At 39.4% G+C, this 12418-nt stretch overlaps 1 long non-coding RNA gene across 6 annotated transcripts in view; it reads left to right on the top strand.

Moving 5' to 3' along the window:
* Positions 1-2091: 2091 nt before the first annotated feature.
* Positions 2092-12418, top strand: part of LOC111931949 (uncharacterized) — a 40954-nt gene continuing 30627 nt past the window's right edge. For 4 of the 6 annotated variants that reach the window (XR_015289118.1, XR_015289117.1, XR_015289119.1 and 1 more), the window contains exons 1-2: positions 2247-2387; positions 7906-8029. This is a non-coding gene — a long non-coding RNA (uncharacterized LOC111931949). Of the gene's footprint in view, positions 2173-2246; positions 2388-7905; positions 8030-12418 lie in introns of those variants that run through there. The other 2 variants (XR_015289120.1, XR_002865848.2) reach the window with 1 other exon arrangement.

Below are 12418 nucleotides of genomic sequence, written 5' to 3'. Positions count from 1 at the left end.
AACACATCAAGAAAAAAAACAATTCTGTTTAGTGGTGGCTTGGGACAATTTGAAATTTCTACCTTTTCAAAAGTCCTCAGGAATTAGGCATCTTTGAGGAATGCATCACAGTGGCTTTAAACTGAGAGTAGAGTTAGGTTAGATAATGGGAAGAAATTCTTGACAGTGGGGGTCATGAGGCACTGGAACAGGTTGCTCAAAAAAGCTGTGGATGCTCCATCCCTAGAAGTGTTCAAGGCCAGCTTGGATGGAGCTCTGAGCAACCTGATTTAACGGAAGGTGTCCCTGCCCATGGTAGAGGGCTGGAACTCGATGCTCTGTAAGGTCCCTCCCAACCCAAACCATTATATGATGATAACTGACCCTCTTCTTACCAGGACAGCCATGCTTGTACTCTTGCCAAGTGAGGCAAGTTGAGTTTGAAAAAATGTTCTGTAAAACTGGGGCAGAACACAAGTGTGCAATTACTGTGTTTGTTTCAGATACTACTCATCCTGGGCATTAAGAACCTGGAAGTTGACAGGCTTGAAAATACTGCTTGGTCCACTCAGCATTGCAGAAATGAGCAAGATACAGAATGAATAAGAGTGTAGAAAGTCTACCAAATTTACTGGTAATATTACAGGGCTGAATTGGCAAGTCCTCTAACAGTGAGTAATGTGCTATGAAAGTATAAGGAAAACTTTTTAATAACTAAAAACAGGTGCAGCAATTGTGACATAAAAGATCTTATCTGGTAGCCCATGTAGTGAATGAACATCAAGGTAGGTATTATTCTTGTTTTTTAGAAGAACTTCTGATAACGAAAAATGCTACATGTATAAGGCTTTTCTTTATAATGTTTCTCATATTAGCAATCTGTCTATTTCTTACTCTGATGAGTACAAGCAGGTAAGCTATTTCCAGTTTCCTAATCAGACAATAAACCCCAAAATGTCACATTCTAGCAAAAGGGCTCCCATGCCCAGCAGCAGCTGGCAGTGTGTGCTGAGTGTGCCACTACTTGCTGTAGATGTAGTTCTGATAGTTGAAATAGCAAGAAGCTCCCTTTGCATGGTTTCCAGCTGGCCTGGTCCATATCATAGCCAGAACAGAGTAGAACTTGCTTCACTCTCCCCTTGCTAGATTGAGGATGAAGGTATTTCTCACTTCAAAATCAAAACCAGGCTTTGGTGCTGGCTTGGATTTAGAAAATTTGCTGGGAATTCCAGGAGATGTTGAACTTTCTGCAGCTGGACAAAGCAGAAATACCCTAGTGGTTCTTTGCCTGTGCTATTCTAATAAAGGGGCTTTTATGTTTAAAACTTCCTATCTAGAGTCATAATATTCTGTGTTGCAGTTCAAAAGATTGGTTACAAGCCTGAATTGGAGCTTATTTATAAGGATTTTTTTCAGCAGGTTCACTCTGTAAAATGTAGTGCTACCTTTTATATATTTCTGTGAAAACATATAGAAACTTCATTTGAAATTCACAAAGTATTCATTCAACATGGCAAAAGCTATTTCATGTCTCATAGAAATCCAAACCTGGCCACAGCAGTGTTAGAAATCATCCCAACCGTGCCAGTAGTTGATTTAGATTGGCATTGGATTCAGTGAAGGAAACACCCACTGACTGCCAATGAAACTGAGTGAGATTTTTCTTTATATTTTCTTGTATTCTGTAATTTTCCAGGAGCGTAGGGGCAGGTTGTTTAAATCCTAAGACATTGTGGACAAGATGGGCTGATGTGTAATGAGGCACCTGGAAAACCTTTGGTTGCTGTGGTGGGTCAGCCACCCAAGGCCATTCTATTTTAGCAGGAATCATTTCGCTGACACAGCTGAGCTCCTTTGCACGTTTAGCAGATGCACCTGCCCCCCTGCTTTGCCTAAAGACGAGCACCTACACTTACGTATTGATACAAGGGAGTTATTTATAAAGGTAAGGGGGACACCTCCCTAGGCAGCAGAGAATGGCACACGCTGTTCAAAGCCAGCTTCACCATCCTTATTTGAAACTGTCAGGCACAGCAGCTTTTTCTGCTGGCAGACGATCGCGGTGCAGCTGAGCTCCGGCCTGGCACAGCTGCAGGTACTTTGTGGAAATTTAATTCCTCCCCTCAGGTGTGAGGTGTTCTCGGCTGAGGCGAGCGCGGGCTCAGCACCGCGGCCGGGATTAGGCTCCCGCAGGTTTCCTGGCTGGGATGAGGGGTGGGAGCCGGGGTGAGGGGTGGGAGCCGGGATGAGGGGTGGGAGCCGGGATGAGGGGTGGGAGCCGGGAAGCAGCTCTGTGGTGCTGCTCTGTGCCGTGTCCCGCTGCGGAGCCCCGGCAGCGGCCGAGCGCGGGGCTGAGGGGCGGCGGCTGAGGGGCACCGGGCTGCCGGAGCGGGCTTTCTGAGCTGAAGGTGCGTTTGGTTTGGGGTTTGCTTAGTTATTTATCTATATATTTGTTTATTTATTTCAACTTAACTCCCTTTTATGAGTTAACCTTGTGCCATGCCGGGTTTTACCGCTGCCAGCCCAGCCCTCGCTCGGTGTGAGCGGGGCCTGAGGGGCGCAGAGGCCGCGGCGCCCGGTCCCAAGGAAGCGCAGGGCACCGGTACCTAGCAATCAAACCGCGCTGTCTGTGCTGCGAACTCTGCAAAACAGGGTTTTACAAGCAACACAGTCCTCCTTAAAGCTGCTCAGATCTCCTTTAATTGGTTTAGCAGTGCAAATTTAAACAGATGCTTTTGGTTTGGGCTGCTGTTCGTGCCATGTTTCCAGAGAGAGCGACTCTCTCCTACGGGCACCCCTTTAGAAACCACAGAAATTAATCTGCGTACCAAGTCTTCAGCTTGGTGCAAAGTACAAAATATTATGTCATTGTCTTGGTTTCAGCTGGACTAGAGTTCACTTTCTTCTCAGTAGCTGTCACAGTGCTGTGTTTTGGACTCAGTTTGACAATTACATTGATAACAGGCTGATGTTTTGGTTGTTGCTAGGTAGTGCTTACCCAAATCAAGGTCACTCGAGCTTTATATTTCAGTTTCATTATGAAAGACGTGGAGAACAAAGAGCATGTTCAAAGTTCAGAGTCACCTGATTGATTCAGGTGATCTTACCCACGTCAGCTGTAAAGCTGCTGATAAACTCGAGTCCATCAGATCACTATGGGCTGGTTATGGGGCTGGAGCACTTGGTGTGTGAAAAGAGTCCTGAGGGAACTGCGTGTGTTGGGAAAATAACGTGGTGTGGGGATGTAGTTACAGTCTACAGAGACAATGATGCCAGATTCCTTTTGGTGCTTTGCTGCAGCAGCAGGAGGGGCAGTGCCCTCAGTTCGAAGAGAGAGGAATTCCTACCTGGCATAGGGATGACATTCTTTGCAGTGAATGATAAAGCAGGGGAGAAGTTTGCCTGTGGAGGCAGTGGCCTTGGAGAGCTTCAAGTCTCTGCTGGACAAGGCTCTGTGCAATCTCTTTCAAAAAATTTTTATGTGAATTTTTAAAAATTCAAAAATGCATGACCTTGCAGGCAGTTTGCAAGAGCAATAAAGTGACACCAGGGAAGGTGAAAATAAACGATATGAATTTAAACAAAAATCTTTGCAAAAGTAGTGAGTAGGATCATGATTTACTAAGCCCAGCCAATGATGCAGTTCTCCCATTTGAGTCTGTCATCAAACTTTATTTTTGAGCTATGACAGCCATTAAAACAGTGTTGAAATAAACTGAACTTAGACCTTTGAATCTCAAAGTATTGAACCAAGATTAATGAGGCGTATTCAATCACACAATTGTTCTCACTTAAAATAGTAGTAATAATAGTACTATTAGTAAAAGAAAAAGATTATTGATATGAGTTAATAAAAAGTTAATGAAGTTAATAAAAATTAATTATAGTATTGTTAATTTAATCTTTATTCTGGTTTTAATGTCTAACTTTTGTGTATGGTATATTGTATATATATAATTTATAATATAAATTATAGTAGGTACATTATTATATAGATAACATTATGTATATAATATGTGCACATAGTAGCTTGTGTGTACAACATGTAAATAAATATACATATATTATGGGGGTGTGTTCAAAGCTTTCATGCTGATAAGGACATGTGGTCAAGAAAGTTTGGAAGTCACATATGTAGAGGAGTATGGTAGCAAGCAGTGTGGTTGGTTAGCCATGTAGGTATTTAGAGAGCAATACAGGTATTTATTTAGTGATATGGGCATTACCTGGACATCTCAAAGCTGTTTTCCAGAAAGCACTGTGTTTGTGTATGATGGCTTGGGGCTCATTTCTAAGCCCATCTAGCCAGTGTAAGCAGCAGATAACATTACATAAGTAATTTCTGTAGTGTGGGTAACATGCCAGGAGAATTAAATCACATATTCTGCAGGCTTCTGAGCAGGCAGTGTAGTCAATAAATATCTCTTGGTTTTCCTGAATTAAATTCAAGCAATCGAATTAGCTGTGTAAGACTCAATATCCATTCCCAATACACTAAATTAATCAAAGACCTGAAACCTGAGGTGTAGAGAACTTGAATATGCATTTACTTCTTCACAAGAAAACTTTAAAAAGCACTCACTGGCAAGTTGTATGAAGCCATTTTGCCTTTACAACCTTTGTTGAATGATCATTTAAAATTTAGCAGATGTAGAGTTTGCAGCTTGGGAACTGTAAAATCCCATCTCCTCTCTTCTCAAGTATCACTTCAGTAATCAACCCCCTGCTGTTTCTTTTATGTATTTATGTTTCAGTTCAGCAAAGCACGTTCACCCTGGAAATGTAACTTGTTTTTAGTCACTTGCTGTTCAGCTAAGTTCTGATGCATGTGCCTGGTGTTAAATGTTGGGAATACAGGTGGGTGCCTCAGTGTTCAGCTGAATTTGTGTCTGAGTGATTTGAACTTTTGCCACAGTGAAGTTTAATATAAGGTGTAGTTGCACCAATTTTTTCAAGGAAGAAATAAAATGTTTTCCCTCTGAGAATATGGTGCCTTTAAGATGCATACGTTTTATGGTATAATTTTGTGCTGGGAAATGAACAAATTGCATTTCATCATGGGTAGTGTGTAATATTACAGTGGCATGAAACCTCTTCTGAGGTTTAAACTGCAAGTTTACTGAGCATGGTAGTTTGTTCCTATATGATCCTGAGCTGATATGGCATCTCAATGATGTGATTGTGGAATTCAATGGAAAATAGGCTGGATGGAGAAGTGAACCCAGATGAAGTAGAAGTGATGTAGAAAACTACTGGCATGGGCTGTATAAACTTGTCAAAGCCTTCCACATTTCTCCACATGCATTAGCAGTAACAAGGCAAGTTAAATTCAAAGTAGAAGAATTGAGATGACACATTCCTCTAATCCAGGTGATTCACAATCCTGGTTTGCAAGAAAGATGCTGGGAAAGATGTCCAAAGTTGTGGGTTTACCACTGTATTCTTCTGAAGACTTAAATGATTTGTCATACGTTAACTTGCATTTTGAACCATTCCTAGAAAAGTTTTGAGCCTGTCAGTGAAACAGCTGGCAAAAATTATTCAATTGAGAAAGCTTTAATGGAAAGGAATTCCAAATGGAATAAAGTTGAGACTATAGAGAAACAGGAACCCATATTTTGCCATCTGTAGATGGTATCCAGACCACATTGTCAAAATCCAGACTGTTGAGGGGATTTCATTTCATTAAACATTATGAAAGAGAAATAGGTTATTTTCTCTAATACATCACCAACTATTGTAACCAAACAAGAAATCTCTTCTGCTTAATCTAAAGCATGGAGACTTCAAATGCTTTTGTTTATCCTCTTTAAGCAGTGAATTAATCTTGTTTTAAAGGGATAAAGCTTTTGTCCCTTGTCAGCCACATACTATTTAATCCCTTCAAGCTGATTTTTACTCTTAATTAATGATGTGGGAGTGCTAATGCATTGGAGATGTTCCTAAATACTTTTAACAGTAACTCTGGTACCTAAGGCAGCAGATGTATTATATAAATACCTTCGTTTTACCAGCAAAAATATATCTGAAGGTAGAGATGGAAAGGTTGGAGGCTAAGAGAATATTGTCTAAACTTTCTACTTAAAATATAAAGCTACTGAATTATTTAGGTCTTCAACAATTAAAAATGTTAGGGCTTATGGAAAGGAGATGAAACTAAAGACAAGACAAATTTCGGGGATGTGGTGAAAGATCTATAGTTTTTTTCCAAAGCAGAAAATTAAATTCTAACATTAAGCATAGTGTTCAAAACTCTGTACTTCCATCTTTGAGCTGGTTTTGTCTCTTTTCTCAATGAAATACTTCTTAAATTGCCCTTAAAACATAGCCATGTTTTGAAAACCTAGAAGCCTTTCCTAGAAAGCTTGGCTATAAATATCTAGCTAACATGGATACCTCAAAACTCCCACGGACTTGCAGAAATGCTATTTCAGATTTCATTACATATTCAGTAAACATGAATACATATGTACATATCCCTACATGTGCGTTCCAATAAGTATTTATTCTGTAATTGCTACAATACCATAGTATAGAAGCTCCATCCTCGTTAATGTAAAATAGTTGGGTTAGCCTATTTAAAAAGAGTAAGCTTGCCATGGTAATTTCATAATTTCAGCTTTCAGAGTGTTTTGATGACTGACTGTGATAATGCAAGGTATTACTTCAATTACACAAGACAGTTGCTTCAGTCTTTGAGATTCAGGCAATTACACAATGGTTGTTCTCTTAGTAACCTAACAAAGCATGGAGAATTCTGGATTGATGCCGAAGAGAATTCCAGATTCCTTGTCTTCATTTTGGTGTAAGCAAATTAACTAACCTTCCTCTTGGAAATTGCATTTTCCTCTAGCTCTTGGTAGAAGCAAGGTCACCAGAGCTGAGGTCCCAGAAGCTAAAAGATGAGAGAGGGACTTTGTTTAGAGGAAATGGTTCATGTTGGGTACCAACAATGGTCTGTTGTTCAGAACCTGTGGCAGTGAATAAAGGAAGAAGTTAATTAAGTTTTCACATATTTAATTTGACAGGACTTGGTGCAGCCACCATGTATGGGTGTGCTGTTGAGACAATTACTGCTATGGTTCTGGTGATGTTGAATGAATTGTATATTTGTATAACAAATGAGTTTACTGTACAAATATACAATTTCTATTTTAACAGAATGCACTTATGGTAATAATTCCATCTCTGCTACCCAGTAGTATGTGAGTAGTATGTTTCTATATGGGAAAGAAGAATATAGGTATTTGTTATAGGGTTATAAATAGCATTTTTTTTATACATTTTTTGCAAATTGTTTATGTCAGTAAATTAGGAATAGAGACAACTGCTATCATCACATCTGTGTAAGAAGTGAAGAAGTGTCAAATGGTCGTGGTAAATAATTTTTAAATGATGCAAAAGAAGTGAGGATACTTAGAAAAAATGATAAAGGATCTTGAAGTTTTTGTTTTTAAAGGAAAGGCTGGATAACTATTGAATTATATTAATGTGTACACATAGTGGGTACAGTAATGTGTTCCACATCCACACTAGGAATTTGAAGTCAGAAATAAAATATGACTTAAGTATTGGGCTATTTACTACTTGAAATCTTTTAATTAAAACCACGTCTTTTTGTTGTCCTGTATGCAGAACAAGGCCTGCTTAGTTTTGGTTCAGTAGTTTAGGTTGCTTTCCTGTCTTCTGTGCTCTCAACCTGTCCTAGCAAATGAAATAGTGGTCTGGGCTTGGGTGTTTGTCAGAAGCCAGATTCCGTATTCTGTTAAAGTGAACTAGTCTACAAATACTATTACATGCTAAAGCATGTCCTGCATTTATTCCCTGGTACTGTTTGTTTCTTGGATTCACTTCATTTGGGAACTCCTGCCACCAGCTTTTCAAATGATCCAGTTGCAGAAAATAATGTGGCATTTGTTATTGCAGGAAATCATATGAGGTGAAATCAGCTGAAATCTTAAAGCTTCCACCTGTTGCACCTGCTGCTGAATATGCAAACTGCCCTAAAGGTCTCAGCAGTCTACTGAAAATGCTTTGCTGAAAGCACCAGGTAATGCATCTGATTAATGTCCCTCTACTGGGAATGCAAAGGAAAGCTGTTTTTCATACAGGAGATTCTGCATGAAAGGCTGAAGGTTCAGGCTATTTGGCTTTATTTGGAGCCAATTTTCAGTTCTGACATCATGGCTCAGATGCCTGAAGGAAAGTGCATAATTCAATACTTGACTAAAAGACTTGATGAAATCAGTTCTTCAGGTACATACTGCTGTCTTGAGTATAGAGTGAATTTCTAGTATGTACCAATAAAATTGCTTCTGATTGTCTATTTTCTGTTTCATCTTGGCTTCCTTACTTAGGTTCTTTAAAAAATCACTGGTTCAGATAGAATCAGAGAAACATTGGTTGGGAGGAGCCTCTGGAGTTCAGTTAATCTGGCTCCTTTCAAAAAGCAGAAACTTTTGGCACCACTGCATCAAGTCAGCTACAGCTTTGTGTATTTAAATTCAGAAATCTCCATGAACACAGATTTCTTGCAGATTACCTCCAGAGGCTTCAGGGCTCCTAGGGAATAATTTTTTCCTGCTGTCCAAGCTGAATCTCCCAAGCAAAGATTTGTACCTGTTACTGGCTACAGTTAAATTCCACCTTAATTTCCACTTCACCAAACTGAGCAAGTCCAGCTCTCCAAAACTCCTCTCATGCATGCTCTGCAGATTCTGATCCTCAGGGAATTACTGGCTACCTTGTGATTCTGGTAATCCTATTATATTATTCTAATAATAATTAAAAAACCTGTCTGCATTCTGAAGATCTTTGCTAATATCAAGGAGTTTCTAGTAGGATGTTGCATTTTTAATGTAGTTGTAAGTGGGCTCACTAAACCATCCAAAAAAAGGCAAGGTATTGAGAAGTTTGCTGGGTATTTCTGAATATTGTGTTCTGAATGATCCATTTTGATAAAATCATCTAATTCAGATATTCAGTGCTACTCAATTACAAAGTATTTTTTTGGAATGTACTATTTGCTATCACTGGCAGGGGGGAAAAAAATATATGATGTTTTGTGCAGGAGCGTGTAAATGCCAGAATAGAAGTTCAACAGTGTCAGGTTGATTTTGGCTAAACAAGCAGGCATCAGTTTCCAAAAGGTGGCACTGTCCTTCCACAAATGCAGTGTCTGAGGTTCATGGCTTAAAAGGCTGCTCTTCTCCAGGCTGTATGAACGGTGCTTCTTAAAGCATAAAGCTAATTTGAGTCTCTTCAGGCTGATTTGTTTTTTGCATTTGTATGACATTGTGTAATAAAATTGCTTTATTGGCTTAGTTTTTCATTGCAAATTTGAATAATCATACATTATTCCTTCATTATAAATATCTAATTTAAACAAATGTGTTGATGAGGTTTAAATTACTTGCTGGTTTAATTTCCACTTCCCATAAATTTTAAGAAAATCTTGGGTACAGAAATTTTTCTGTCTTCCCAGAGAACAAAACAGAAGGGAGAAAAAAGGCAAGAAAAACCCCAAGTGTAAAAAAAAAAAAAAATCCTCAGACTGCGATCTGTGATATATTAAAATTTAAATTTAGAAACTAGATTACTGATGGTCTTTTAGCAGGATACTCAGACTATTTTTGTACATTTAATTTATGTGCTTCTCTTGATACTTTTTTCCCCTGCAGTTGACACTGGCAGTGTCACTGACAAAATAAATTACACTGATGTTTTGAATGACTGGGAATGATGCCATTCCCTTTTTGATTTCATACCTTAGTTGTAAATAGGAAACTATGTTGAAGCATAAATTATTTTTTCCCTAGCTTTTTCTCATATGAAAGAAAAAAACAAGCAGAAAGAATCCCATTTATAAAACTGGCAGCACCGCTTTGATTTGCTTTACCAGCTGCAATTATTCTATTTGCTGTTGATAAATATACTAAGAAAGGGAACAAAACCCACTTTTCTCTTGACAATGTGTAGTTATACAATTGTGTGCATTAAAAACTGTTTTATAAACCCAATTATGAGCTGTGCTGGCATGCTGACATCTCGGTTGTCTATGTGTAGGTGAAGTTTCTGCAGCTGGCTGTGGTTGGGTGTGGTGAGAGGCAGGAGGCACGAGGTGAATGTGTTTCCTGCACAAAGGAAGGCTGTGATTATTGCAGTAGGGAGCTGCACCCCATCACGATCCCTTAGATCAGCACACAGCTCTGGGTTTGGCACTAGGTGGGAGGGATTTGTGTAACACCAGCAGGGGATTAAAGCAAAACTGAATGCATTTGCAAATGTGTATCAAACATTCAGAGCTTCGGGCTGATATGGAATTTGGAATTTACTATTAATTCTCCAAACTGAAGCTGAAAAGGAGTTGTGTGTCCAATCTGCCTTGGCTCCCTGTGAGGAGTTTGTTCTCGGGATGCGTTTTTCACCCCTGGCTGTGAGCAGCAGTGCAGCCTCTGTCCTCAGGTGTCCTTGTCCCGCTGGTGGCCCCAGCTGATGCTCTGTGAGGTTGTTCTGCCTCCTCAGGGCCTTCCCTGACACAGGATGTGATGGGCTCTGACAAAACTGCTCCTACTGGAAAGACTTTGAGCACATCTTTGTCTTCTGGTGTCCATCATTGTTGTCACTGTCAGCAGTTCTTGTGAGTACTGATCAGGCTGAAATTTTCCCGTAACTCTCTGGAGTTTCTTATGATAGATACAGTTGTGTGTTTTGTTTTCATCCTGGATGTGTGCTCCTGGCTGTATGTGTTCAGGGGCAGGCACCGGGCACAGCAGAGGGACCTTGGGATCTGCTGGGATTTCTGGTTACCTCTTTTTCCTTCTTACCTCTGGCCGTCCCAGCACCACTGAGGTTCTGGGTGCACTGGTTTAGGTGGCAGAGGAGATGCCTTGGCAGAACCTGTGTCCCAGGCTTTGGGAAGTGCAGCAGGGGATTGGGATTCATCAGTCCCCGCTTCCTTGCCAGGACTTCGCCCTGACAGAACATTTTGTATTGCAGTGTGAGGGGTTTGGATCGGTTCACGATGTCCTGGCATGGAACTGAGCTAGAATAAATTCAGTCATGGTTTCAATTCAAGCCTATACTGGAACTGAGTAGAAACATTTATTTGGTTTGATTTCTTCACTGTAAATCTGCATAATGTCCTGCATTTCAGTGTGTCTTTGCTCCCCAACCCCATACCTGGTGAGCAAGTTTAAAAGCTGTAATGAGGATAGGCTATAAATGGGTCATAAGGCAAGTTAAATGTCAGAACCTAATGTTCAGACAACGGCATTCTTTAAAGAGCCTTTCCAAAACCTTTTTTGCATTTGTATTAGCTGAGATAACTTTCCTCTTATGCAGTAGCTTTTCTAATAATTTACATTAATTTAATTTGAGAGATCAATTTGGAAAGCACTAGAAAGAATTTGGAAAGCACTCTATGTCTTGATGTATATTTTGTCATCTGTACCGTGTACAAATACAGGAAACCCAGTATTTATTCAACAATGTGTCTTGACAGGTGTTGTTCAGGTGCTGTTGTGAAAAGAAATAAAAGTAGAATTTCTTGTCTTCTTGAAACAAGTAGAATTTTGTTTTGAGAACAAAATTTTTAAAATGTATTTAGTTAGGAAATGTCTCAGGATCAGGGAATAACTTTTTTTAGATCATATTGCTAGTTAGTGTTGGTACTGAAGTGTCAGTGTTGCCTGTGTACAGCTTTGCCAAATCAATACTTTTATCTTGTGTATATATTTATATATATTGTATGGAAAGAAGGACTATTCCTTGCATTGAATTCTGACACTGATTACTGGTTAAAATGTGTGCCTTTGTTGTTGTCATCAAAGTACACTTTAAAAAATCCATCAAAATGTTTGAATTGCTCATGTTGCTCGATCACACAGTGCAGTTGAATAGCCGGTGTGAATTGATGTTGCTCCAAGAGAACGATGGGAGTTGATCAATTGACCCTGTTTTGAAATTATTTTCAGAAATAATAGTTCTCATGTTTTGAATAATTTCATACAAGCTGCCTAACTACTCCTGTGAACTCTGGCAATGAGCAAGGTCAGTAAATTGTAAACCCAACAATGTTTTTGAGTAAAGCAGAATGTGATACAGAGATCCATTTTGATTAATACTTCCTGCAGTGCTGTGTGGTGATTCACTTGAAAAGGCAATAATATTTTTATCTGGAATAATTTCTTTTCCAGAACAGACATGTGCTGACAGTAGTAACAACAGACAAGAGGCTGGAAAAACTGAGGAAGTGCAATGAATTTCTGGAAATAATTCTCAAGGGACTTAATGAATACTTAGAGAAAAAGCATCTGTTTTTCCACAGATTCATTTTTTTATCCAATTAGGAACTTCTTGAGGTTTTTTCAAAGGCTGAAGACCTTACTTGGTATGGAAGTATTTAATAGGGACCTTGTTAAGTATTATAACCTTTGCT

The sequence above is a fragment of the Cyanistes caeruleus genome, chromosome 7 (genome assembly GCF_971803275.1).
Source record: "Cyanistes caeruleus chromosome 7, bCyaCae1.hap1.1, whole genome shotgun sequence".
Taxonomy (NCBI): Eukaryota; Metazoa; Chordata; class Aves; order Passeriformes; family Paridae; genus Cyanistes; species Cyanistes caeruleus.
Note: the sequence above shows the minus strand (reverse complement) of the source record. Positions and strands in the feature narration are given on the sequence as shown.